General features: G+C 41.6%; 1 long non-coding RNA gene across 1 annotated transcript in view; it reads left to right on the top strand.

The window, feature by feature from the left end:
* Window positions 1-26,619, top strand: part of LOC117201803 (uncharacterized) — a 50,752-nt gene that overhangs the window by 9,678 nt on the left and 14,455 nt on the right. Inside the window, exons 4-5 of the long non-coding RNA XR_007474423.1 lie at window positions 13,431-13,540; window positions 21,392-23,062. This is a non-coding gene — a long non-coding RNA (uncharacterized LOC117201803). The remainder of the gene's footprint in view (window positions 1-13,430; window positions 13,541-21,391; window positions 23,063-26,619) is intronic.

The raw sequence follows: 26,619 nt of genomic DNA, 5'->3' as shown, positions 1-26,619 counted from the left end.
GTCATGTTGTTGCACGTAGCAGTATTGTTATTTTTTTTAATTGCTGTGAAGGGAATTCCCTGGTGGTGGTTAGGACTCGGCGCTTTCAGTGCTGTGGCCCGGGTTCGATCCCTGGTCGGGGGAACTAATATCCCGTGAGCGGCACGGTACAGCCAAAAAAAAAAATATTGCTGTGAAGCATTTCATCTTATGAACGTACCACACTTATTTACCCAAGTCTATTGTTGATGGACATGTGGGTTTTTTCCAGTTTTTAGCTATTATGAATAGAGCATCCTTGTCTATGGAGATATGCACTCATTTTTCTGGGGTATATACCCAGATGTGGAATTAACGAGGTCATAGGGCAAACGTATGTTAGTCTCAGTAGGTACGGCCAAACATTTTTTTTCAAAGGGGGTACTGGTATTTTTCAACTCTACCATATAATTATTTTTTATTTATTTATTTTTTTTGCTGAGCCGTGCGGCATGCAGGATCTTAGTTTCTTGGACCAGGGGTAGAACCAGTGCCCCCTGCAGTGGAAGTGCTGAGTCTTAACCCCTGGACCGCCAGGGAAGTCTCCTATTATTTCTGTCTTTTAAAATGAGTCAGGAATCTGAGTCGTTTGTCTTGAGACATGCTGAGAAAATCAGAACACTGCATTCAAAGTTTGTCTTGAACAAAGTTTGCTCATTTCTGACTAGTTCCTTCCCTTGTTTGGAAAGCTGCCAAGGTAATTTATTGTTGTTTTCGTTTGCATTTCCTGGGTTCCCAGGGAGGGAAATTGAGCATCTTTTCCAATCTGCTAGCACACTAGATCATTTATGGGGAATGCCATTGTCTGAAGACCTGGGTCCACCACTGGGGGCACCACCCCAGAGGCACCCTTCACAGTGTTCTGCTCCACGGTGCGTCATTTCCATGCACCGCTGTAGACTGCAGTGCTAAGGCCCTGCCTCTCTTCCGCTAGGATAATTTTTTAAAAATTCACACTTGCTTTCCCAAGTATCCCATCTGGATTTAGCACCTAAATTTGAACACTGGAGGAATCGTGAAGTGGCCGAGGACACCGTAGGGAAGACAATAGTGACCAAAGTCATTGGATAAATATTTACTGAGCACCTATTCTGTTCCAGGCACTGTTCCAGTCACTCGGGCTACTGCAGGGACAGAATAGACAGAAATCCCTGCTCATATGGGACTTGTTTTCTAAGGAGGGAGACACTAAATACTGTAAAGTTTGACATATGATGGTGATGAGTGCAAAGGAGAGAAAACAGGTGGGGAAGAGGGAGTGCCTGGGTTGGGGAAGATGGTTGCAGTTTTATATAGGGTGGTCAGCGAAGGTCTCCTTGAGAAGGGGACATTTGTGTGAAGACCTGAAGGAGGCACCAGAAGGAACAGCAAGTGCAAAGGTCCTGAGGTAGGAGTGTGCCTGGTGCCTTAGCAGAACAGGAAGGTCAATGTGGCTGGAGTAGACGGGGTAGAGGGGCCCAAGGCATGTGTCTTAGGGGAAGGGGTCAGAGAGAAAGGTGTTGGTATAGAGAGTGTAGGACCTTGTAGACCGTTGTAAGGACTTTGACCTTGACTCTTAGCCTTTTTTTTTTTTTTTGGCCTCGCTGCGCAGCTTGGGGGATCTTAGTTCCCCGACCAGGGATAGAACCTGGGCTCCAGCAGTGAATGTGCCAAGTCCTCACCCCTGGACCACCAGGGAATTCCCTAGACTTATTTTTAAAAAGGATCTCTCTGGCTGCTGTGTTGAGAATAGAAGGGGATTGAGGAAGATCAAAGGTTGAAACATAGAGACCATTGCAATAACCAAGGCGGGAAAATGTGGTGGTTTGGACCAGGGAAGTAGCAGTGGAGGTCATGAGAAATGGTCAGATTCTAGAGGAAATGAAGGTTCGATATGCTAATAGGGTAGGAGAGGAAGATCAAGAATAGCTCCAATGACGTGGTTTGAGTAGCACACTTAAAAAAACTCTTGCGGGGCTTCCCTGGTGGCACAGTGGTTGGGAGTCCGCCTGCCGATGCAGGGGACGCGGGTTCGTGCCCCGGTCCGGTAGGATCCCACGTGCCGTGGAGCGGCTGGGCCCGTGAGCCATGGCCGCTGAGCCTGCGCGTCCGGAGCCTATGCTCCACAACGGGAGGGGCCACGACAGTGAGAGGCCCGCGTACCGCAGAAACCCCCCAAAAAACAAAAAAACTCTTGGGGACTTACCTGGTGGCACAGGGAACAATCCACCTCGTTGAGAATCCACTAGCCAATGCGGGGGACATGTGTTCAAGCCCTGGCCCAAGAAGATCCCACATGCCGCGGAGCAACTAAGCCCGTGCGCCACAACTACTGAGCCCGCGCACCTAGAGCCCGTGCTCCGCAGCAAGAGAAGCCACTGCCATGAGAAACTCGTGCACCACGACGAAGAGCAGCCCCCGCTCACCGCAACTAGAGAAAGCCTGTGCGCAGCAACAAAGACCCAACGCAGCCAAAAATAAATAAATAAAATAAATAAATTTATTTAAAAAAAAAAGTAATTCTCAACTTAAAAAAGAAACTTTTATTTTGGACGATTTCAAACATATACATAAGTAGACAAAAATAGTATAGGAAACCCTATGTAGCTACCAATGAGCTTCAACGATTTTCAACTTATGGTCGATGTTATTTCTTCTATGCCCCCACCTCTCTCCATCCCATATTACATTGAAGCAAATCTCAGACTTTGTTTCATGAAATTTGTAAGTCCTTCAGTATATTTCTTCAAAAATATGTCCCCCCCTTTTTTTGTTTTTTTAAAATGAAGTATAGTTGATTTACAATGTGTTAATTTCTGCTGTACAGCAAAGTGATTCAGTTATATATATATATGTATATATATATATGCATGTTATTTTTTATATTCTTTTACATTGTGGTTTATCACAGGATATTGAATCTAGTTCCCTGTGCTATACAGTAGGACCTTGTTGTTTATCCATCCTGTATATAATAGTTTGCATCTGCTAATCCCAAACTCCTAATCCATCCCTTCCCAAACCCCCTCCCCCTTAGCAGCTACACGTCTGTTCTCTGTGTCTGTGAGTCTGTTTCTGTTTCATAGATAGGTTCATTTGTGTCATATTTTAGATTCCACATGTAAGTGACATCACATGATATTTGTATTTCTCTTTCTGACTTACTTCACTTAGTATGATGATCTCTAGGTCCATCTATGTTGCTGTAAATGACATTATTTCATTCTTTTTTATGGCTAATATTCCATTGTGTATATATACACCACATCTTCTTTATCCATTCATCTGTCAATGGACAGTTAGGTTTCTTCCATGTCTTGGCTATTGTAAATAGTGCTGCTATGAATTTTGGGGTGCATGTATCTTTTTGAATTACAGTTTTGTCCAGATATGTTAAGCCCCCCCCTTTTTTTTCCCCCCCTTTTAAATAAACATGCCAGAAAAATATTATTATACCTGTTAACAGTTGGCTCGCACAAAGACCACAGAATGTCAGTAGTACCACAAAGGGGAAAATTAAGTAAGGCTACTTGAGATGGATTTTTCAAAGCAAGGAACTGGATAAGATTAAGCAACGATTATGGCGCAATAATGTAGGGTTGGTGAACACAACGAAACGATAGTCTTCAAACAAGCCTTCATAAGCAAACTGTAGTGTAATAAGTGAGTTCTTTGCCTACGTGAGCAATCTGTAATCCTGAAAGGGGAGCTGTTTGCCCAGGTGAATAAACTGTTTGCTTAGATAAATTGGTTCGCATGCATTTCCGGGGGTAACTAATGAATTATTTATTTTTTTTCAGACTTATCCTTCTAGGCAAGACTTTCTTGGAACAAACCATTAAGTCATGTTGAAATGCATGGTTTCAGCTCATGTCTAATAGAATTTAAAATACCTCATATGGTTAAATAGCCAATCCATGAATAGATTTCCTTACCTGTCTCATAAAAATATCTTTTCTTGTTTTTTCAAGTCAGGATCCAAGTGAGGTTTACACATTGCACTTGATTTTGTGTGTTTAAGTCTCTTTTAAGCTGTAGCTTCCTTCCTGTCTCTTTTTATTCCACTAAAATGAACTTTTGACAAAGCTAGGTCACTGTCTTTCAGAGTTCCTGCAGTCTGGATTTCACTGATCGTATCCCTGTGGTGTCATTTAATGTGCTCCTTTGCCCCACAAATTCCCTTTTACTTTGTAGTTAGAACTACTGATCTAAGCTGTTCAGCCTAAATAACTATGGCAAACAGTGGGAAGCTGGCAGAGTAAGAAGCACTAGGAATCTGTCTCCCCACCTGGACAACAGTTGCACTGGCAGTGTCTGTCTGATATAACTGTTTTGGAACTCTGGAGTCTGTTGAAGGCTTAACAACTTCCAGAGGAAAGCTTGATGGTAAATTGCGGTTCATTTCAGTCAATCTCATCTCTCAGCACAGTAGCAGCTACCCATCCAACACCCCCAGCCGTGTGACAGGCTGCTATGTTGTGTTCCAGGAGCAATTTGCATGCAGCTTGTGGGAGCTAGAGGGCAGCAAGGACCCTGTCCTCCAAATGTCGGGGATCTGTGCTCTGATCACTGATTGCCGCTTTTTTTTTTTTTTTTTTTTTCCCGGTACGCGGGCCTCTCACTGTTATGGCCTCTCCCGTTGCGGAGCACAGGCTCCGGACGCGCAGGCTCACGGGCCCAGCAGCTCCGCGGCATGTGGGATCTTCCTGGACCGGAGCACGAACCCGTGTCCCCTGCCGGACTCTCAACCACTGCGCCACCAGGGAAGCCCTGATTGCCGCCTTTGATCACAGACAAAGAGGTGGGCAGCTGAGGTTGTTGCACCTTCCCCCATTGTTGTGAGCCCCTCTCTCTCCAGCTAAACTGACTTCCAGGCGACTTACCTGGCTGGTACCTTTTCTCCCCTGTTCATTTTTACTTTTTCCTCTTTTGAGAGCCAGACATTAAAAACAAGGACATTGAAAAACAACTACACATATGGGGAAAATTAGGAAGCGACAGTGCATATCCAAGAAGAGGCTCAGAAAAGACCTGAGAAGAACTTAAGTTTACACCTCAGGCTAATCCTCTGCACAGAGACAGCCTACAACAATCAAAAAAAAAAACAACAACCTGAAACTTCCATGAAAACAATAAAAACAACAAACCCTGGGGGAGGGGAAGAATCTGATGTGCAGAATTACCACTTCCTTAGATTCAAATGTCCAGTGTTCAACCAAAAAAAAATCACAAGGCATACAAAGAAACAGGAAAGTATGGCCATTCAAAGGAAAAAAAAATTAACAGAAACTGTCCTTGAAAAAGACCTAATGGCAGATATATTAGACAAAGACTTTAGAACAACTGTCTTAAAATTCTCAAAGAACTAAAGGAAGATATGGAGAAAGTCAAGAAGACAATGTGTGAACAAAATGAAAATATCAATAAAGGGATAGAAAACCTAAAAAGAAACCAAAAAGAAATTCTGGAGCTGAAAGGTACAATAACTGAAGTGAAAAATTCAGTTGAGGGATTCAGAGGCAGACTTGATCAGGCAAAAGAAAGAATTAGTGGGCTTGAATATAAATAATGGAAATTATCAAGTATGAGATACAGAAAAAAAGATTGAAGAAAAGTGAGCACAACCTAAGGGTCCTGTGGGATACCATCAAGGAAACCAACACACGAATCATGGGTGTCCTAGAAAACGGAGAGAGAGAGAGAGCACAGTGAGAGAATATTTGAAGAAATAATGGTTGAAAAATCCCCAAATTTCATGAAAGACATGAATATAAATATCCAGAAAGTTCAACAAACTCCAGGTAACATGAACTCAGAAAGAGCTGCCCTGAGACACATTATAATCAGACTTTCAAAAGACAAAGAGAGAATCTTGAAAGCAGCAAGAGAGAAGCAAATCATCACATACAAAGGATGCTCAATAAGATATCCAGAAAATTACTCATCAGAAACTTTGGAGGCCAGAAGACAGAGGGTCAAAGGGCTGAAAGGAAAAAAACCTGTCAACTAAGAATTCTATACCCAGCAAAATTGTCCTTCAAAAGTGAGGGAGAAGTTAAGACATTCCCACATAAATGAAAGCTGAGGGAGTTCCTGACCACTAGACCTGCCTTGCAAGAAATGCTCAAGTGAGTCCTGCAGAGTAGAATTAAGACACTAGATAGTAACTTGAAGCTGTATGGAGAAATAAAGATTGCAATAAAGGTAAATACATGGGCAATTATAAAAGCTAGTATTGTAACAATGGTTTGTAACTGTGCTTTTCGTTTTCTACATGATTTAAGGAACTAATACATTTAAAGAGAAAACCCCCAATTATTAGTAAAAGCTAGTATAACTGTAACTTTGGTTTGTAACTCTAAGTCTTGTTTTCTACCTTATTGAAGAGACTAATGCATTACAAATAATTATTCGTTTATTTAGGGGGCACACAATATTTAAAGATGTAATATTGTGACATTAATAACCTAAAGGGGGTGGGGATGGAGCTGTAAATGAACAGAGTTTTGTGTGTTATTGAAGATAAGGTGGTATAATTGCAAATTAGAGTGTTATAACTTTAGGGAGTTAAATGTAATCCCATGGTAACCACAAAGAAAACAGCTATGGAATATACACAAAAGGAAATGTGAAAGGAATTTAAACATTTTACTACAAAAAATCAACTAAACACAAAAGAGGACAGTAATGCAGGAAATGAGGGACAAAAAAGCTAAAGAGCACACAGAAAACAAATAACACAATGATGGAAGCATGTCCCTCTTTATCAGTAATTACTTTAATTGTAAATGATTAAACTCTCCAATCAAAAGATAGAGATTGGTAGAATGGGTAAAAATATATGATCCAACTGTACGCTGTCTACAAGACACTCACTTGAGATCCAAAGACACAAACAGGTTGACAGTGAAAGGATGGAAAAAGATATTTCATGCAAACAGTAAACAAAAGGGAGTGGGGGTGGCTATATGGTATCAGACAAAATAGACTTTAAATCAAAAGTTTATAAGCAACAAAGAAGGACATTATATATTAATAAACGGTTTACTACAGCAAGAAGATATAAAATTATAACATATGCACATCTAATGACCAACTATCAAAATATATAAAGCAAAAACTGAAATTGAAAGGAGAAATAGTAATAGTTGGAGATTTCAATACTCCATTCATGCTAATGGATAGAACAACTAGACAGTGGATAAGTAAGGAAATAGAGGACTTAACACACAAAAACAACTAACTCTAACAGACGTATACAGAACGCTCTACCCAACAACAATAGAATACACATTATTCTCAAGTGTACATGGGACATTTTCCAGGATAGACCATAAGTTAGGTGGCAAATGAAGTCTCAACAGATTTAAAAGAAAGATACGTACAAAGTATTTATCTTATCTGACCATAATGGGGTGAAGTTAGAAATTAATCACAAAAGGAAAACTGGAAAATTCACCAAGTTGTGGAAATTAAACAACACTTTTAAACAAGCAATAAATCAAAGAAGAAATCATGGGGAAAATTAGAAGTAGTGGAAGCAATGCTAAGGGGGAAATTTATAGCTATAAATGCTTACATTAAAAAATAAGAAAGATACTAAATCAACAATCGAACTTTACAACTTAAGGAACTAGAAAAAGAAGAGCAGACAAGCCCAAAGCTAACAGAAGGAAAGAAATAATAAATATTAGAGCAGAGATAAACAAAATAGAGAATAGAAAACAATAGTGAAGACCAATGAAACCAAAAGTTGGTTCTTCTAAAAGGTCAACAAAATTAACAAACCTTTACCTAGATGGACTAAGAAAAAAGAGACTTAATTTATTAAAATCAGAAATGAAACTGGGGATATTACTACCGATTCTACAGAAAGGATTATAAGAGAGGATTGTGAACAACTGTACTCTAACAAATTGGGTAACCTAGATGAAATGCACAAATTCCTATAAACACAAAACCTACCAAGGCTAAATCATAAATAGAAAATTTGAAAAGACCTGTAACTAGTAAAGAGATTGAATCAGCAATAAGAAAAATCTCTCAACAAAGAAAACCCTTGACCTGATGGCTTCACTGGTCAATTCTACCAAACATTTAAAAAAGAACTGATACCAATTCTTCTCAAACTTTTCCCAAAAAATTGAAGAGGAGGGAACACTTTCTAACACATTCTGTGAGACCAGCGTTAATCAGATACCAAAGCCAGACAAAGATACTATAAGAAAAGAAGACTACGGGCCAATATCCTTATGAACATTGATTCAAAAATCCTCAAGAAAATGCTAGCAACATAATTTATCAGCATGTTAAAAGGACTATAAACCAAGGCCAAGTACGAGATTTATTCCTAGAATGTAAGGATGGTTCACCAGATGAAAGTCGATCAATGTAATATACCACATCAACAGAATGAAAGAAAAAAACCACACACATGATCATCTTAATTAATGCAGGAAAAGCATTTGACAAAATTCAACAAAACACTCAACAAACTAGGAATAGAAGGAAACTACCTCAACATAATTAAAGTCATATATGAAAAATCCACAGTGCCATAGTCAATGGTGAAAGACTGAAAGCATTTCCTGTAAGATCAGGAACAAGGCAAGAATGTCTGTTTTCACTGCTTCTATTCAATATGGTACTAGGGAAGTTCTAGCAGACCAGTTAGGCAAGAAAAAGAAATGAAAGACATCCAAATTGGAAAGGAAGAAGTAAAATTATCTCTATTTGCATATATGATCTTGTATGTAGAACACCCTAAAGATTACACACACAAAAAACCTTTCAAAAAAAAAAAAAAAAAACTTTCAGAGCTAACAAATGAATTCAGCAAAGTAGCAGGATACAAATTCAACACACAAAAACCAGTTTCATTTCTAGACATGAACAGTGAACAATCTGAAAAGGAAATTACAAAAACAATTCTATTTATAATAGCATCAAAAAGAATAAAATACTTAGGAATTAACCAAGAAAGTGAAGGATTTGTACAATGAAAATAACAGAACATCGCTGAAAGAAATGAAAGAATGCTCTTGGCATTCCTTGGCTTATAGCTGCACGACTCCAATCTCTGCCTCTATCTTCACATGGCTTTCTTCTGTGTGTGTGTGTGTGTGTGTGTGTGTGTGTGCGCGTGTGTGTCCTCTCCTCCCCTTATAAAGATACCAGTCATTGGATTTAGGGCCCACTGTAATATTCAGTATGACCTTATCTTAACCGATTATGTCTGCAAAGAACTTATTTCCAAATAAGGTCACATTTTGAGGTTCTGAGTAGACAAGAATTTGAGGGGGACACTATTCAACCCCACACAGCTACCTTGAGCAACTACTAATATCAAACTCATTTATGAATCCCTCCAGAATCACAACTTGGACTATTTGAAAGAGAGAGAGAGAGAATGCTTTTCACTGATGGGAAATATTTCATTATGCAATAACTTTCGGTGTTCTTTCATCTGAGAGGAAAATTCCTCTCTTCTCTTACCTAAGTGCTTCTGTCACTCAACTCTTTCCCATCCTCCAAAGCTTGACAGAGTGTTTATCTCTGGCTTTGATAATGGTGCAACTCACAGGACTTTATATTTGTTTCAAGAACATAGGGCAAGGGCTGTGGAGAAGTATTTCTCTGAGGCCTGACTGGTGTTAGACACAAGAGCTGATGCTTAGGGTTTTGGATTGTCCTGAACCATTGCCGAGTGCCAGATCTGTGTGTGTGTGTGTGTGTGTGTGTGTGTGTGTGTGTGTGTGTGTGTGACACTCTAAAATGTGCCCTCTTGCCTAAGTCTTGCCCCAGAAAATTGTGAATGCTATTCTAAATTTAAAAAGCTAAAGAGGCGGGGCTTCCCTGGTGGCGCAGTCGTTGAGATTCCGCCTGCCGATGCAGGGGACACGGGTTCGTGCCCCGGTCCGGGAAGATCCCACATGCCGCGGAGCGGCTGGGCCCGTGAGCCAAGGCCGCTGAGCCTGCGCGTCCGGAGCCTGTGCTCCGCAACGGGAGAGGCCACAGCAGTGAGAGGCCCGCGTACTGCAAAAAAAAAAGCTAAAGAGGCATAACAACCAAATGCAGTGCATGGACCTAGATTGCCTTTTAGTTAAAACACAACTAAGCTTCAGAAGACATTCTTGGAACATTTGGGAATATTCAAACAAAGATATATATTCAATGATATTATGAAACTATTGTTAACTTTTTGTTATTTTTTAATTTGATGATTATGATAATTTTGTCCTCTCTTGCCATTTTATTTTTATAATGCTTATTGAAAGGAGTTTCTGCTACCAGGGATGGAAAACTTATTGCAAGTAACAGCCGTATTGTTTTTAAAGTAATGAAAGTGAGATGTACATTTTTAACGAAACATGTGTAGAGATTTGGGTTTCCAGAGACTTAATTTTCTTATATATGATAATGGTATTGTGTCTCTATAGAAGATTGTCCTTATTCTTGGAAGATGCATGTTGAAATGTGTAGGGGTGAAAAGTCATGATGTCTAAATTTACTTTCAAGGATTCAACAACAGTACAAGTGGCAGGGTGGGGAGGAAGAGAGAGCAAGCGAATATGGCAAAAAGTTAATAATTGTTTGACCTGGGTGGAGAGTATATGGGTATGTGTTCTATTCATTAAACTTTTCTATGTGTATGGAATTTTTTTTTGGCACGCAGCTTGTGGGATCTTAGTTCCCCAATCAGGGATTGAACTCGGGCTGTGAACCTAAAACTGCTCTGAAAAAAATAAAGTCTATTAAAAATTTTAAGGGGAAAAGTAGCAAAAGATTTAGAATTTTTGAGGACTTGATGAGTTCTCAGAGAGTGAATCGAGTTTTGATTGGAATGACCAATTACCGTTTATGAGATGAGCACAGGTGGGCACCATACACCTCCTGATTTTATGTAGTGGGCACTGATGCCTGCCCTCCCAGGCCTGAGGATGGGGGTTGAGGCGGGAAACATCCCTCACACATTAATAATAGAGAAGAAACACCTTGAGAATGTAAAGGTTTGTGCTTTTAGAATTTGTTAAAATGTGTTGTACATTGTTACTGAACTTGGATTTGGGTCTGCTCACCCGATGCACAGCAAAGCCAATGTACTGACACCAGGTTGTGGTGAAGGAAAGTACAGTGTTTATTTGCAGGGCACCAAGCAAGGAGAATGGGCAGCTAGTGCTCAAAAGACCCGAACTCCCTGATGACTTTCAGGCAAGGTTTGATTTGTTTTTTTTTTTTAATTTTTAAATTTTTTATTTTATTGAAGTATAGTTGATTTACAATGTTATGTTAATTTCTTCTGTACAGCAAAGTGACTCAGTTATACATACATATAATATTATATATTCATTTCCATTATGGTTTGTCACAGAATACTGAATATAGTTCCCTGTGCTATACAGTAGGACCCTGTTGTTTATCCATCCTATATATAATAGTTTGCATCTGCTAATCCCAACTCCTAATCCATCCCTTCCCAAACCCCCTCCCCCTTAGCAACCAGAAGTCTGTTCTTTATATCTGTGAGTCTGTTCCTGTTTCCTAGATATGTTGATTTGTATCTTATTTTAGATTCCACATATAAGTGATATCATATGGTATTTGTCTTTCTCTTTCTGACTTCACTTAGTACGATAATCTCTAGGTCCATCCACGTTGCTGCAAATGGCATTATTTCATTCTTTTTAATGGCTGAGTAGTATTCCATTGTGTGTGTGTGTATATATATATATATATATATATATATATATACCACATTTTCTTTATCTGTTCAACTTTGATGGACATTTAGGTTGTTTCCATGTCTTGGCTATTGTAAATAGTGCTGCTATAAACAAACGGGTGCATGTATCTTTTCAAATTATAGTTTTGTCTGGATATATGCCCAGGAGTGGGATTGCTGGATCATATGGCAACTCTATTTTTAGTTTTTTAAGGAACCTCCATACTGTTTTCCATAGTGGCTGCAACAATTTATGTTCCCACCAACAGTGTAAAAGGGTTCCCTTCTCTCCACGCCCTCTCCAGCATTTGTTATTCGTAGACTTTCTAATGATGGCCATTCTGACTGGCGTGAGATGGTACCTCATTGTAGTTTTGATTAGGCAAGGGTTTTTAAAGGCAACTTTAGGGTTGTGGGTTGCAGGGTGCCTGAACAGCTGGTGGACATTCTTCTGATTGGTTGGTAGTGAGGTAACAGGATATTTGGGGCATCAACATCATCAACCTTCTGGTCTCAATTAGTCTGGGGTCCATGTGCTTGTAGTTAGCAGTTTCCATCTGGTGAAAGTCTGGTTTCTGTAAAAAACCAGTAATATGCATCAGACATTGTTATCTGTGTCCTTTAGGGGGGAACTAAAACTCCTGTGACTCAGCTATATGGCTGACCTACTGTTTAAATTGTTACCAGGTTCCTGGCCCAACAGTTTTTCTTTGTTACTACATGTTCACATTTTCCTAATCATTAACCCTTGAGCCAGCCTTTTGAGACTCGGGCGGCCTGAAGCAAAGTCTTTTACTTCAAGAGACAGGGGACATGGGGAGAGTCCCAAAGGGTTGCGCTTGGTTTCAGTCCCTATGAAAATGGTGTTTATTGCCTCCACAGCACCCCCAAATGCAGCACTCATTCATTTGTTTATTAGGTGTAAATTTCCCTGCTATACACCCTGAATACCCAGGTACCAATCCAGCAGTCTTTCCTCTCCAGGAGCTTATAGCCAGCTAACAAAAACAAGGCAGGTTGGGCTTCCGGGGTGGCGAAGTGGTTGAGAGTCTGCCTGCCGATGCAGGAGACACGGGTTCGTGCCACGGTCCGGGAAGATCCCACATGCCGCGGAGCGGCTGGGCCCGTGAGCCATGGCCGCTGAGCCTGCGCGTCCGGAGCCTGTGCTCCGCAACGCGAAAGGCCACAACAGTGAGAGGCCCGCGTACGGCAAAAAAAAAAAAAAAAAACAAGGCAGGTGAGTATATTAAAGGTATACTTAGGATAGATTGAAGATAGAAGTTACAAGAAAAAAGAAATATAGTGATGATGAAATCACACCCCTCTGAACATAATGTTAAAAGCTAAAAACTCCAACAAAAAGTAGTATTAATATTTTATCTTCTTTTTGAATGTTTATGTATTATGCTTCTTCATTCTGTCCTAGTGAATTATGTCAAATTCCCTAAAGGTGGTGCCCTTGTGTTAGGAGCGTTATGTTTTGTTGCTTTTTGCTTTACTTGTGTTTCTCTTGTGTTTCACCATGACTTACGATGTTGGATGTGGATTTGGAAAAGATATTTCTTAGCAAGTTAAAGGAATATTTTGTTTCTATTTTAAGATGCTTTATTTAATAATGGGGAGTTATTTAAAGCTTATCAAATATATTTAAATAACTATTGAGATTGTGTGTATGTATACATATATATATATATTTTTTCCCCCCATTCAGGAATACTTATTGAATGCCTCCTATGTGCCAGGTGCTGTTCTGAGCACGGGGGCACACGAGTAATCAAAGCAGCCTAACTGGTAGAGGTACTTTTAGCAGAAGAATTCAAGGTATGTTTCTTAATGATAACTATCAGTGTTTTTGCACTGCCTTAAGGGCGTTCACCCACAGTTCTGCTTTGTTTTATACAGAGGGTTTTGACATAAGATTCTATTTACGTGGACCTCTCACTGTTGTGGCCTCTCCTGTTGTGGAGCACAGGCTCCGGACGCGCAGGCTCAACGGCCACGGCTCACGGGCCCAGCCGCCCCGTGGCATGTGGGATCTTCCCAGACCTTGGCACAAACCCATGTCCCCTGCATCGGCACGCAGACTCTCAACCACTGCGCCACCGGGGAAGCCCCAAGATGCTATTTTTTAAAAAACAATTCTACTGCTAAAAAGCAAGAACAACAACAACAACAAAAACTAGCTCAGCTACTTTACTGTGTGACCTTGGGCAAGTTATGTCAACTCTCTGAGGCTTCATTTCCTTTTGTATAAAAAAGTTAATAAATAATATCTTGCTCAGAGGATTGCAGTGGGAATGAAAGGTTGAGTATTGAATGGATAATGCCTATAAAGCTCTTGGCATATTCCTGGCTCATTGTAAGTGTTCTGTAAATGTTAGCTGTTATCGCTGTCACTTTTAGTTCTGTGAGTCAGTGACACCAAATTAAAACTTCCCCTCAGCTGATGGAGGAAAAACTGAATCATGTTCTCTCGCGCTCCTCATTTTGTGTGATGTTTGTGTTTAATCTGTTGATGTAATTGCTAGATTTTCTAATTCTGAGCCCACATTTCTTTCCCTAGAAAAATTCAACTTGGATATGGTATAGTCATCTTTTAATATACTGTGGCATTCTCCTTTTCCTGATGATGTAATTAGTTATGCAGAAAATCCAATAGACTTTTTGTTTTTAAAGGGAGGTGGAATGAGAGAATTTGTGAAGGTGGCTTTTCTCCCTTTTGGAAACAAAAGAAAGTGAACTTCCTCCAGCTCTTTTGTCTGAATCTGGGTATTTCTCTGCATTTTGTTTCTTGGTTTAATGTCTTTCTCTACATCAAAGGCTTCTCACTAATTTAACAGAGTTAGATATCCCGAATGCCTATTGCTTCCTTCTCTGCACATTCTCTTTTGTGTCGCTTTGTTTCATTCTTTTATTAGCTGATATTTCTTGATTTCGAGTTTTTACCTTTAATCTGGTTAGAATTCTCTGCGCCAGAAGAAATCATCTTTGAAGTGTCTCTTCTTTCCCTCGCTTAGGGTCGCTGTCCTGTGACTTGAAGGTCCAAATTCGCTCTCCCCCACGCATCCCAAGCCTGTCTGACCACAGGTCAAGTAAATACCACTGGAGAAGAAAGGATTTATTTATTGAGCACCTTATGAGCATGTAGAATCCCCACCAATATCTTGCAAGGGGAGTTGGTTGCTCCCGTTTACAGAAGGGAAAACTGAGGCTCATTAAGGATAATTTGGGGGGGGCAGGATTGAGTTTGGAACAGATATTCTTACGATTACATCACATTATCTCTTTAGTGATTGGCATCTACATGGCTTGAATCCATCCTGAAGGGTAGCATAGTATAGATTTAGGATTTGGAGTCTGATCTCAGTAGCTGTTACATCCTGGGAAATTTATTTAACTTTTTCTGAACTTTTGCTCTCTTATATGTAAAACGGTGCTATTTTTAGTCCCTCCACTAAAACTTGGTGAGACTCCATTAGGTGATTCAGTGTAAAGTTCTCACCACAGTGTTGGGTACATAGTTAATATTACAGCTCTTCTCTCTCTCCCGTTTCCTTCCTCTTCCCCCTCCCTCTCCCCTTCCTCTTTCCCCTTTTCTCCATCTCCGCACTTTCCTTGCTCTCACCCTCTTTCCTTTCCATCTCCTCTCCCTTCTCTCCTTCCATCACCCATCACCTCCTCTTCTCCTTTTATTCCTCATCACTAACCCCCTTTTCACTTTTTTTAAAATTAATTTATTTATTTTTGGCTGAGTTGAGTCTTTTGTTGCTGCGTGCGGGCTTTCTCTAGTTGTGGTGCGCGGGCTTCTCACTGCGGTGGCTTCTCTTGCTGCAGAGCACAGGCTCTAGGCACGCGGGCTTCAGTAATTGAGGCTCACGAGCTCTAGAGTGCAGACTCAGTAGTTGTGGCGCACGGGCTTAGTGGCTCCGCGCATGTGGCATCTTCCCGGACCAGGGCTCGAACCCGTGTCCGCTGCATGGGCAGGCAGATTCTTAACCGCTGTGCCACCAGGGAAGCCCCTTTTCACTTCTTTTATTTTGTGAGGCTGCTAGTTTCCTTGAATAGGAGAAATAGTTAATAGATGCATTCCTGGAAGGATTAGGTGTGGTTGGTGTTGAGTAGAAAGGAGTAACGGTGGTGCAAGGGAGAGAACATGATCAGCTGAAACAGATCCTATGTCCAATGAAAGTATCAGTGACAGAATTGACTCAAGTTAAGGCAAGCAGCAAGGATATCTATTTCTTGTGTTAGGATAGGGGTAATAATTAACGAACAAACATGGCTTTTCCTTGAAGATAGGAATGTGTCAGGGTCCCATGCATTTGCCAAGGGAAAATGGCAAGAAGGAAACAGGGATAACGCTATAGAATTAGCTTCCCAGTTTTGCATATTTTATGTTTATAACTCTTTTATAGGAGTAACTTTTTACTCCTATAATGAGAGGACTAATGTGGAAATCCCACAGTACACACAGTGAACTTGGATCATTCAGGTTTTTTTAAACTAATTAATTAAAAATTTTTTGGCTGCGTTGGTCTTCGTTGCGGTGCGCTGGCTTCTCATTGCTTGGCTTCTCTTGTTGCGGGGCATGGGCTCTAAGCACCTGGGCTTCAGTAGTTGTGGCGCACGGGCTTAGTTGCTCTGCGGCACGTGGGATCTTCCCGGACCAGGGATGGAGCCCGTGTACCCTGCATTGGCAGGCGGATTCTTCACCTCTGCACCACCAGGGAAGTCCCGATCATTCAGTTTTGAAACTCACATACAACCCATAATATTTGCGTTGTCACACTAAAACATTTCTACTGTATTCCCCTCCTAAAAAAAAATCAAACACTGAAATTCCATTAACCTGAGATCCCCAATGATTCTTTTCCTAGAATCTTTGAGTGTTAAAAATAGCCTCTTGTGGAATTCCCTGGTGTGGTCCAGTAGTTAAGACACCGTGCTTTCACTGTGGAGGCCCAGGTTCAATTCCTGGTCAGGGAACTAAGATCCCAGAAGGTGTGTTCTGTGGCCTAAAAAAATGAAAACAAAAACAAAACAAAGAAACACCACCTCTTGCTTTCTGTGAAAGCCTGGACTCACTGAGAAATTTATGCCAGGCCTGAGAGATAGAAATAGATGTAGAGAGAGATAGAGATGAAGGTGGTGGTGGGGGGAGAAAGAAAAAGGAAAAGGAAAAGGAAAAGGAAGGAAAGAAAGGAAAGAAGAAAAAGGAAAGAAAAAGGAGAGATAAGGTGGTTTTTTTCTTTCTTTTTTTAGTGCGGGGTGTGGGAACAGAAACAGTGAGAGTCATAGCAGATTCCCAATGTTAGGAGGAGGATGGAGGTCTGCAGGTTGCCAGAGAAGTGGACCATTGATTCTATCCCTTACAGTTCAGTAGTACCCGTAGGATCATCAGGGAAATAGCCATACTGTTCTGATCATCTTCTAGTCAGCCCACCTTAAACGGTATGAGAGGACCAAATAAACAACACCCAACACTGCACAATTGAGAATGATAGCAGTATATAAGCCACATATATTCACAGCCTGGGGGAGGAGGACATCGCACACCGCACAGGGCCACCCAGGGGTTGCACTTAGGTGCAGAGTGAATAAGCAGGGGCTGTAGGAAGCAGGCTTTGTAGTAATGAGGAGGAGGCGTGACCTGGTTCTCTTAGTTTGATGGAAAAATCCACTCATGAAAATTCATGAGGTTGATGCAGGGGGGGTAATATGCATATCGATTAATCCCTGGGAGATGTCTAGGACTTTCTGATTAGTATCAAGAACATTCAGTCTCTAGAAGAGAAGAACTCATTGTCCTGCCGACTGAATGATAGTCCAGGCCATGGGACACAGTGTAAGCGCCCAAGAAACTTCCTTCTATTCTTGTTTTTTAAAAGAGCTTTACTGAAGTATCATTTGCGCACTGCTCAAAAATCCACCTGTTTGGTGTATACAGAGCATTGCAGAAAGAAATTAAGACCTAAATCAATGGAAGGGCATTCCATGTTCATGGATGAGGAGTCTTAACGTTGTTAAGATGACAATACTCCCCACGTTGATCTTGTTATTATTTCTGCTGCTTTCTTTCTTCTCCTTCTGGTAGTCCCACGTTTGTACGTTGCTAAACCTGATAGCGTCCCACAGGTCCCTGATGCCCTGTTGAATTTTCTTCATTCTTTTTCTTTCTTTTCTTCAGATTGGTTAAACTCTATTGATCTAGCACCGAGTTCATTGATTCTTTTGCTAGCTCAAATCTGCTGTTGGGCCCCTCTAGTGAGTTTTTTAAAAATTTTGTTATTATACTTTCAAACTCCAGAATTTCCATTTGGTCCTTGTGAAAAAAAACAATTTCTAACTCTCTCTTGGTATTCTCTATTTGATGGATCAATATCATCAAACTTCCTTTTAAATCTGTGGCATGGCTTGTTTTTCGTTCTTTGAACATATTCGTAATATACTCTTTGGAGTCTTTGTCTGATAAGTCTACCATCTAAACCTCTGAAAGACAGTTTCTACTGATTGCTTTTTTTCCTGTGTAAAGTACCCTTTTCTGTTTCTTGGCATATCTCGTAACTTTTTGTTGAAATTGGACATTTTATTTTTAACTTTTAAAAATATTGAGGTATAGTTGATGTACAATATTATATGAGTTTCATGTATACAACAAAGTGATTTACAATTTTTAAAAGTTATACTTCATTCATAGTTATTATAAACTAGTGGCTATATTCCCCGTGTATACATAGTAGTTCGTGCCTCTTAATCCTCTGACCCTGTTTTGTCCTTCCCTCTCCCCACTGGTAACACTAATTTGTTCTCTGTATCTGTGAATCTGCTTCTTCTTTGTGATATTCAGTAGTGTGCTTTATTTTTTATTTTTAAAATTATTTATTTATTTATTTATTTTGGCTGTGGTAAATAAATAAATTTATTTATTTATTTTGGCATCATGTGGGATCTTAGTTCCCTGACCAGGGATCGAACCCCTGCCCCCTGCAGTGGAAGTGCCAAGTCCCAACCACTGGACCGCCAGGGAATTCCCTCTTAGCTCACTTTTTTTTTTAAAGGTAATGGGGACTCTTGGGATGGTGGAGTTGTTAATATATTTTAATATGTTTTGTTTATTTATTTATTTGGTTGCGCCGGCTCTTAGTTGCGGCAGGCAGGCTCCTCAGTTGCGGCATGCATGTGCGATCTAGTTACCTGAGCAGGGATCAAACCGGGGCCTCCTGCATTGGTAGCGTGGAATCTTAACCACTGTGCCACCAGGGAAGTCCCTTAGCTCACTTTTAAATTGGGTTATTTGTCATTTTATTATTGAAGTGTAAAAGTTCTTTATATGTTCTAGATACAAGTTCCTTATCTGACACCTGACCTGCAAATACTTTTCTCCCATTCTGGCAGTTTTCATTTTCTGAAAATTAAAGCATAAATTTTGATAAGGTCCAATCTGTAAACTTCTTTTGTCATTTGTCCTTTTAGTGTTATAAATAAGAACTAATTTCTTAACCCAAGGTCTTAAAGATTTACTCATATTTTCTTCTAAGAATTTTATAATATCAGCTCTTAAAATTAAGTCTGTGACCCACTTTGACTTAACTTTTGCATATGGTGTGAAATGAGGCATCCAACTTCTTTATTTTGCATGCAGATATGCTTGTTTCAGCACCATTTGTTGCAAAGATTATTCTTGCCCCATTGAACTATCTTGACATGTTGTTGAAGATCAACTGCAAATGTGAAGGATTAGTTCTGGACTTTCAATTAGAGTCCAGTGACCTAAAAAATAATTATAAGGTTCATTTTTTTCTTTTTTTAAATTGGAGTATTGTTGCTTTACAATGTTGTATTAGTTTCTGCTGTACAGCAAAGTTGAGTCAGCCATATGTATACATATATCCCCTCTTTTTTAGATTTCCTTCCCATTTAGGTCACCACGGATCATTGAGTAGAGTTCCCTGTGCTATACAGTAGGTTCTCATTAGTTATTTATTTTATACATAGTAGTGTATATATGTCAATCCCAATCTCCCGGTTCATCTAAGTTTCATTTTTTTTCTATAAATTATTTTCCATTTTTTCTTTGTCATAGCAGGTGATATCGAATATGTCAGTTATTTAGCATGTATTGTCTGAAATGTGCTTTTTTGTTTGTTTTTGGTAGAAGCATCTCTACAGATTGGTTTTAAATCTTTTTCTGCCGATGCTTTAGTAACAGGCTAAAGATTTATACAGTCTGAGAACCTGCCATTTCTCCCACTTCCTCCTCCATTTCTCTGCCAATGCTTTAGACCTTTCAGCATTCTTCAACTAGGAATGCACGTGTGCGTGCATTGTGCAGGCGTGTGTGTGTGTGTGTAATCTTGCCCTTTTTCAGTTGTGTAAATTCAGTGCCATGAACAAGTATGTGGGGACTTCCCTGGTGGCTCAGTGGTTAAGAATCTGCCTGCCAACACAGGGGACACGGGTTCGAGCCCTGGTCCGGGAAGATCCCACATGCTGCGGAGCAACTAAGCCCGTGTGCCACAACTACTGAGCCTGCTCTCTAAAGCCGGCGAGCCACAGCTACTGAGCCTGCGCTCTAGAGCCCGTGAGCCACAACTACTGAGCCCACGTGCCTAGAGCCCGTGCTCGGCAACAGGAGAAGCCACCGCAATGAGAAACCCGCGCACCGCAACGAAAAGCCAACACAGGCAAAAATAAACAAATTAATTAATTAATTTAAAAAAAAACCAAGTATGTGAAGGCTTTGGGATTACATTTTCCCCCAGGGTAATATTTCCTTATAATCTGTTCAGAGAGTCAAAAATGAAAACTTCTTTGGAACCACGAGAGACGATTTTCTGGTCCCCATTAACTGCATAGCCCTTACCGTGTCCTGGTTTCCTTTTATTTATTTATCTTTATTAAATTTTTTTAATTAAAAAAATTTAATTTAAATATTTATTTTTATGTCCTGGTTTCAAGTGGGGCTCTGTGTTACTGGCTTTAATTCACAGGGGACAAATATTGTACCTCCTCCCTGCACGGTGATGAAAAGTGTGTGTATCTCTTCCCCAGATGGTGACTGAACGTCCATCGCCAGGTCCCGTGGATTTATTAGATGGGCACTGGGTGTTTCTGACCAGGATAACATTTAGTGATCAGTCTTTGAGGCACGTCATTATTTCTGACACCTGTGAATTTAACCTTCTTTGAATCAGGCCCAGTTAGTGAGGGAAATGACATTCGTCTAAAATTCCTGTTTGTTTTAAAAAGGAGAGTAGTCCTTTAGAAAAATGCCAAGGATGTGTTGGATTCCATACTTAGGACTGAGGCCAGGGCAAACGCAGTCCATCCTGTCCTCCCCAAATTACAGTCACCCAGGGAAAATGGACAGTTTAATTGTAAGTAAAGAAAGGATGAACTGGAAAGACACGATCGGGACTCCTTATACTGGGGAGTCAGAGAATAGCTCCAGGAAGAAATAAAATCTCAGCTAAGTCGGGACAAGACAAATCTTTTGTGACAAGGACCAGCCCTCTGTACCCTCTGGGACCCTCCTCCCACCCTCACCTCAAGTCCCACCACTGAGGCTTCAGCTGTCAGTCAAGCCCCCAGGAAGGACAATTGTGATGTGTACTTTTTTAAAAAAATTTTTTAACATCTTTATTAGTGTGATGTGTATTGATGTTCCATCAGGACCCCGAGGAAGGGAAGGGAAGAAAGAACATCCTGACTGATGAACCTGGGCACGCTGAGACCCTCCCATTTGCTACATAGGTTTCTTTGTAGGGGGAAAAAAAAAAAGACCACACCTGCAGAGAAAGTGGTTTATCGATTGGATCCCCACACAGCGGGAACATGGTGGAGATGCAGGGAAAGGATTTCACCTGTCACTCAGAGCATCACCTTCACGCTTGAGATTTCTTGATTTTCTTCACTGAGGTTTCAGAGGCTTGATTGCCTCCATGGCCACGGGCGGATGCACTGGACAGTAATTGGACACAGTCTTGGGGTCAGTGTTAATGAGTCTTTGTTTTTCCAGTCAGTCCCATGGAGGGCAAAGGTCTGTTTCTCCTTTGCTCTCTGCTCTTCCCATGTCGACTCCTGCTGTCTCATGCCTGCTCCAAAGACTGTGCTGTCCTCTCTCTGCCCCTCTCTCACCTTCTCTTGCCACTAATCCTTCCCAGATCCTCTTCCTTCCATTTCTCGTCCTGCAAACTCTCTGGCTTCTTCCCTCTCAGACTCTCCTCTCTCCATCTTTTGCCTTTTGCCCTTGTCGCTTCTATTTACATCTTTTCTCCCCTCTCTCCTCTTCTTCCTCTGTGCCTCACTCTTCCTCCTGTACATACTTACCTCATCGTATCTCTCCACCTGCCTCATCCTTCCTTCTCACTGTGGCACCTGACCCCACCTCTTTATCCAGCTCTGTCTCTTCCCATCCTCCCCGGACGCTCTTACCTTTTTTATTGCTAGCAATACCTCCAAGCTCTATCCTGGTCAAAGTTTGGAGAGAGTGAGCACCAACGCCTCCAAAAAATACTCCCAGGGGCTTCCCTGGTGGCGCAGTGGTCGAGAGTCCACCTGCCGATGCAGAGGACACGGGTTCGTGCCCCGGTCCGGGAAGATCCCACATGCTGCGGAGCGGCTGGGCCCGTGAGCCATGGCCGCTGAGCCTGCGCGTCCGGAGCCTGTGCTCCGCAGCGGGAGAGGCCACAACAGTGAGAGGCCCGCGTACCGAAAAAAAGAAAAAAAACTACACCCAAGACAGTTTAATCTCCTGTATTCCATATCCCACTATTTTCTGGTTGTACCAAAACCAAACAAACAAGCAAACAAAAAACAACTAGCAAATGATTGTATGCTTTTAAAAAATTACACTTAACAAATGGGATGAGGTAGGATTCCTCTTTCTTTTTTTGGCTGCGTTGGGTCTTTGTTGCTGCGTGCGGGCTTTTCTCTGGTTGCGGCGGGCGGGAGCTACCGGTGCGCAGGCTTCTCATTGCCGTGGTTTCTCTTGTTGCAGAGCTCGGGCTCTAGGCACACGGGCTTCAGTAGTTGTGGCGCACAGGTTTAGTTGCTCTGCAAGAAGGACCAGGGCTCGAACCCGTGTTCCCCGCATTGGCAGGCGGATTCTTAACCCCCTGCGCCACCAGGGAAGCCCGGAATTCCTCTTTCTTAAAAATGTTTCTAGAGCTACTAACAACTTGCATTTACAAAGGAGTTGAAAAAAGTATTCCTCTGGACTGTACAAGAAGGGAAACAGGGACCACTGATAAGGCATGGTATATGATATTAATCAGACTTCTTTTTCTCCTTCTTCATCAGAGCCTGGATTCTCCTTGGTTTTAGTTTCTCCACTTTCTGCAGGTAACTCTTTAGTTTCTTGGTTAGGTACTTCAGCCTGTTTTCTCGCTGTTGCCCTTTTCCCTTTTGTTTGCACTTTTTTTTTTTCCTGCCACCTTTTTGATTTCCTTTCCACTTTTGCAGCACCAGGTTTAGCAGACCACCCCTCTCATCTCCTCCTGGGCTTCTCCTTCATAGTCTTGGGCATCATGGCTGTGGGGAGGGTGTGTGCCCTGTGCCTACCTGAAGGGCACGCTGAGGTCCTTCCCAAGATGGGCTGCCTGGCCACTGTGCTTCTCCCACCACCCAAGCTGCTGGGACCCTTGGCCAAGTAGGGTGGTGGGAGAACCAGATGGAGCTGCATTGGACTTGTTATTGAGTTTTTCTTCTTTTTTATTTTATTTTATTTTTTTGCTTTGCTGAGCAGCTTGTGGGTTCTTAGTTCCCTGACCAGGGATCGAACTCATGCCCCCTGCAGCAGAAGAGCAGAGTCCTAACCACTAACTGCCAGGGAAGTCCCTGTTATTGATTTTTAATGAAATTCCATGGTGGTATGAGAACATAACTTCTATGACCTGAATCCTGCCACATTTACTGTGACTAAAGTTTTGGTCCAGAATATGGCCCATCTTGATAAATGTTCCATGTATACTTGACAAGAATTTGTATTCTGCTCTTGTAGAGTGCAATGTTCTATACATGTCAGTTATGTCAGATTGGTTGATAGTGTTATCCAGTTCTATTATATACTTGCTGATCTTCTCTCTGCTTGTTCTATCAGTTACTGAGAGAAGGGAATTGAAATCCTGAACTGTAATTGAGGATTTATGTTTCACTCTGCAATTCCTTCCGTTTTTGTTTCGTAGATCTGAAATTCTATTATTGAGGGCATCCATGTTTAATAGTTGTATCCACTTAATGAACTGACTTGTTTTTCATGTGAGACGATCTTTATTCTTGATAGTGTTCTTTTTTTTTTTTTTTTTGCGGTACGCGGGCCTCTCACTGCTGTGGCCTCTCCCGTTGCGGAGCACAGGCTCCGGATGCGCAGGCTCAGCGGCCATGGCTCACGGGCCCAGCAGCTCCGCGGCATGTGGGATCTTCCCAGACCGGGGCACGAACCCGTGTCCCCTGCATCGGCAGGCGGACTCTCAACCACTGCGCCACCAGGGAAGCCCTTGATAGTGTTCTTTGATGTGAATTACACTTTGTCTTATATTAAAATAGCCTTTCTAACTTTCTTTGAACTACTAGCATGGACATGGTGAGTTCTACCTTGTTGGGTGCTGGATCTTTTTTGTCTGCCTATACATATTATTGAGTTTTGTTATCAAATTCAGTTTAGCTATTTGGAAACAGTTGGATCCTTTCGGTCTTGCTCAGGAATTACTGCCCTTTGTTGCTTGATGTCAGGTGTCTTGAAAACAATGTATTTTGTCTAGTTTTTGTTTGTTTCATGTAGGTGGATAAATTTAGTCCCTGTTACTCCATTTGGAGCAGAAGTGGAAGTGTATCATTTTATTTTTAACCTACCTGTATCGTTGTATTTGCAATGATTATCTTGTAGACACCATATAGTTGGTTCATGTTTTAATTTTTTTATTTTTATTTTTTAAAAATATTTATTTATGTATTTTGGCTGCTCCAGGTCTTAGTTGTGGCACTCAGGATCTTTAGTTATGGCATACAAATTTCTCAGTTGTGGCATGCGGCCTCCTCAGTTGCCCGACCAGGGATTGACCCCGGGCCCCCTGCACTGGGAACGTGGAGTCTTACCCACAGGACCACCAGGGAAGTCCCTATTTTTAATCTCTTCTGATGATTAGTCTTTAACAATTTAATAACTGGTCTTCCATGGTGTTTTTAGCATTGTTCTAGGGACTGTAATACTTATACTTAACTCTTCACTATCTACTTATAATCAGTATTTTGCCACTTCAAGTGAAATGTAGAAACTTTATGATCGTATAGATTCCTTTACCCTCTTTCTTTATGTTACAGTTGTTAATGGGAGAGGCATTTAATTGAGATTTCACGGTTGGTACAGTATTTCAATGGCATTGTGACAACAAAGAGGGAGACAGAAAGAAAAAGTCATTAGAGGTGAGATGGTTAAGGGTGGAGACCCAGTTACTGAGTAATAAGAGAAAGGATGGAGAGGAGGCAGTGACAAGGGTGAAGTTATCAACTCAGGACGGGACTTTTTACAGGGACTGGTTGATGCTGACAACAAGGAAGGGTACCATGTGATAGAGTCTGATTCTGAAGGCATAAAATCAAAGCAGTTGGGAGTAATATTGGACTAGGACCAGAGACTCAGCTTCCTCGTGCTAAAAACATATTGAAGGCTTCACCGGTGACGCAGTGGTTAAGAATACTCCTGCCAATGCAGGGAACACAGGTTCGAACCCTGGTCCAGGAAGATCCTACATGCCGCGGATCAACTAAGCCCGTGCGCCACAACTACTGAGCCTGCGCTCTAGAGCCCGCGAGCCACAACTACTGAGCCTGTGAGCCACAACTACTGAAGCCTACGTGCCTAGAGCCCGTGCTCCGCAACAAGAGAAGCCACCGCAGTGAGAAGCCCTCGTGCTGCAACGAAGAGTAGCCCCCGCTCGCCGCAACTAGAGAAAGCCTGCACACAATGAAGACCCAATGCTGCCAAAAATAAATAAAAATAAAAAAATTTAGTTTAAAAAACCACACATATTGAGATTTTGATTTTGGCTTAGGATGTGGGAGAACATGGAAGACCTTAACTTCTGCAATAACACCAAGAAATATCTGGACATTATAAAATGTCACACATTGGAAAATTAAAGAGAAATGGAAAGGGAATTCCCTGGCAGTCCAGTGGTTAGGACTCTGCACTTCCACTGCAGGGGGCACAAGTTCAGTCCCTGGTCAGGCAACTAAGATCCTACAAGCCTCAGGGTGTGGCAAAACAAACAAATGGGGCTTCCCTGGTGGCGCAGTGGTTGAGAGTCCACCTGCCGATGCAGGGGACACGGGTTCGTGCCCCAGTCCGGGAAGATCCCACATGCCGCGGAGCGGCTGGGCCCGTGAGCCATGGCCGCTGGGCCTGCGCGTCCAGAGCCTGTGCTGCGCAGTGGGAGAGGCCACAACAGTGAGAGGCCCGCGTACCTCAAAAAACAAACGAACAAACAAATGAACAGACAACCCCCCCCCCAAAACAGAGAAATGGAAATGGATACAAGAAAGCCCCTCTGGTTACCATAGAAGGGAGCCCTTCATAGGTGACTGGCAAGCCATGGCAGCTTCCTGAGGCAAATCCTGGGTCAGGGAGTTGGGAGGCGGAGGAGAATATCTGTCAAAGACAGAGAGATTTTACTGTGTCCACAGGAAGCCAGTTGATTCATTGGTGACAGCAGGAACAGATGGGATGGATTGGAGTCTGGCAGACCACCAAACACAAAATTAGTTTTCTCAATATAATAATTCTCTCCTCCATCTCTACTCCAATTTTATCAAGAAAAGGTAATTTTAGGTAATACTGAAAAACAGAAAAAGTGTTATCAGTTTGTGCTTTTTTTTACAGCTTCATTGAGGTATAATTGACA

The sequence above is a fragment of the Orcinus orca genome, chromosome 20 (genome assembly GCF_937001465.1).
Source record: "Orcinus orca chromosome 20, mOrcOrc1.1, whole genome shotgun sequence".
NCBI lineage: Eukaryota > Metazoa > Chordata > Mammalia > Artiodactyla > Delphinidae > Orcinus > Orcinus orca.
This window is presented reverse-complemented; position numbering and strand designations above follow the sequence as displayed.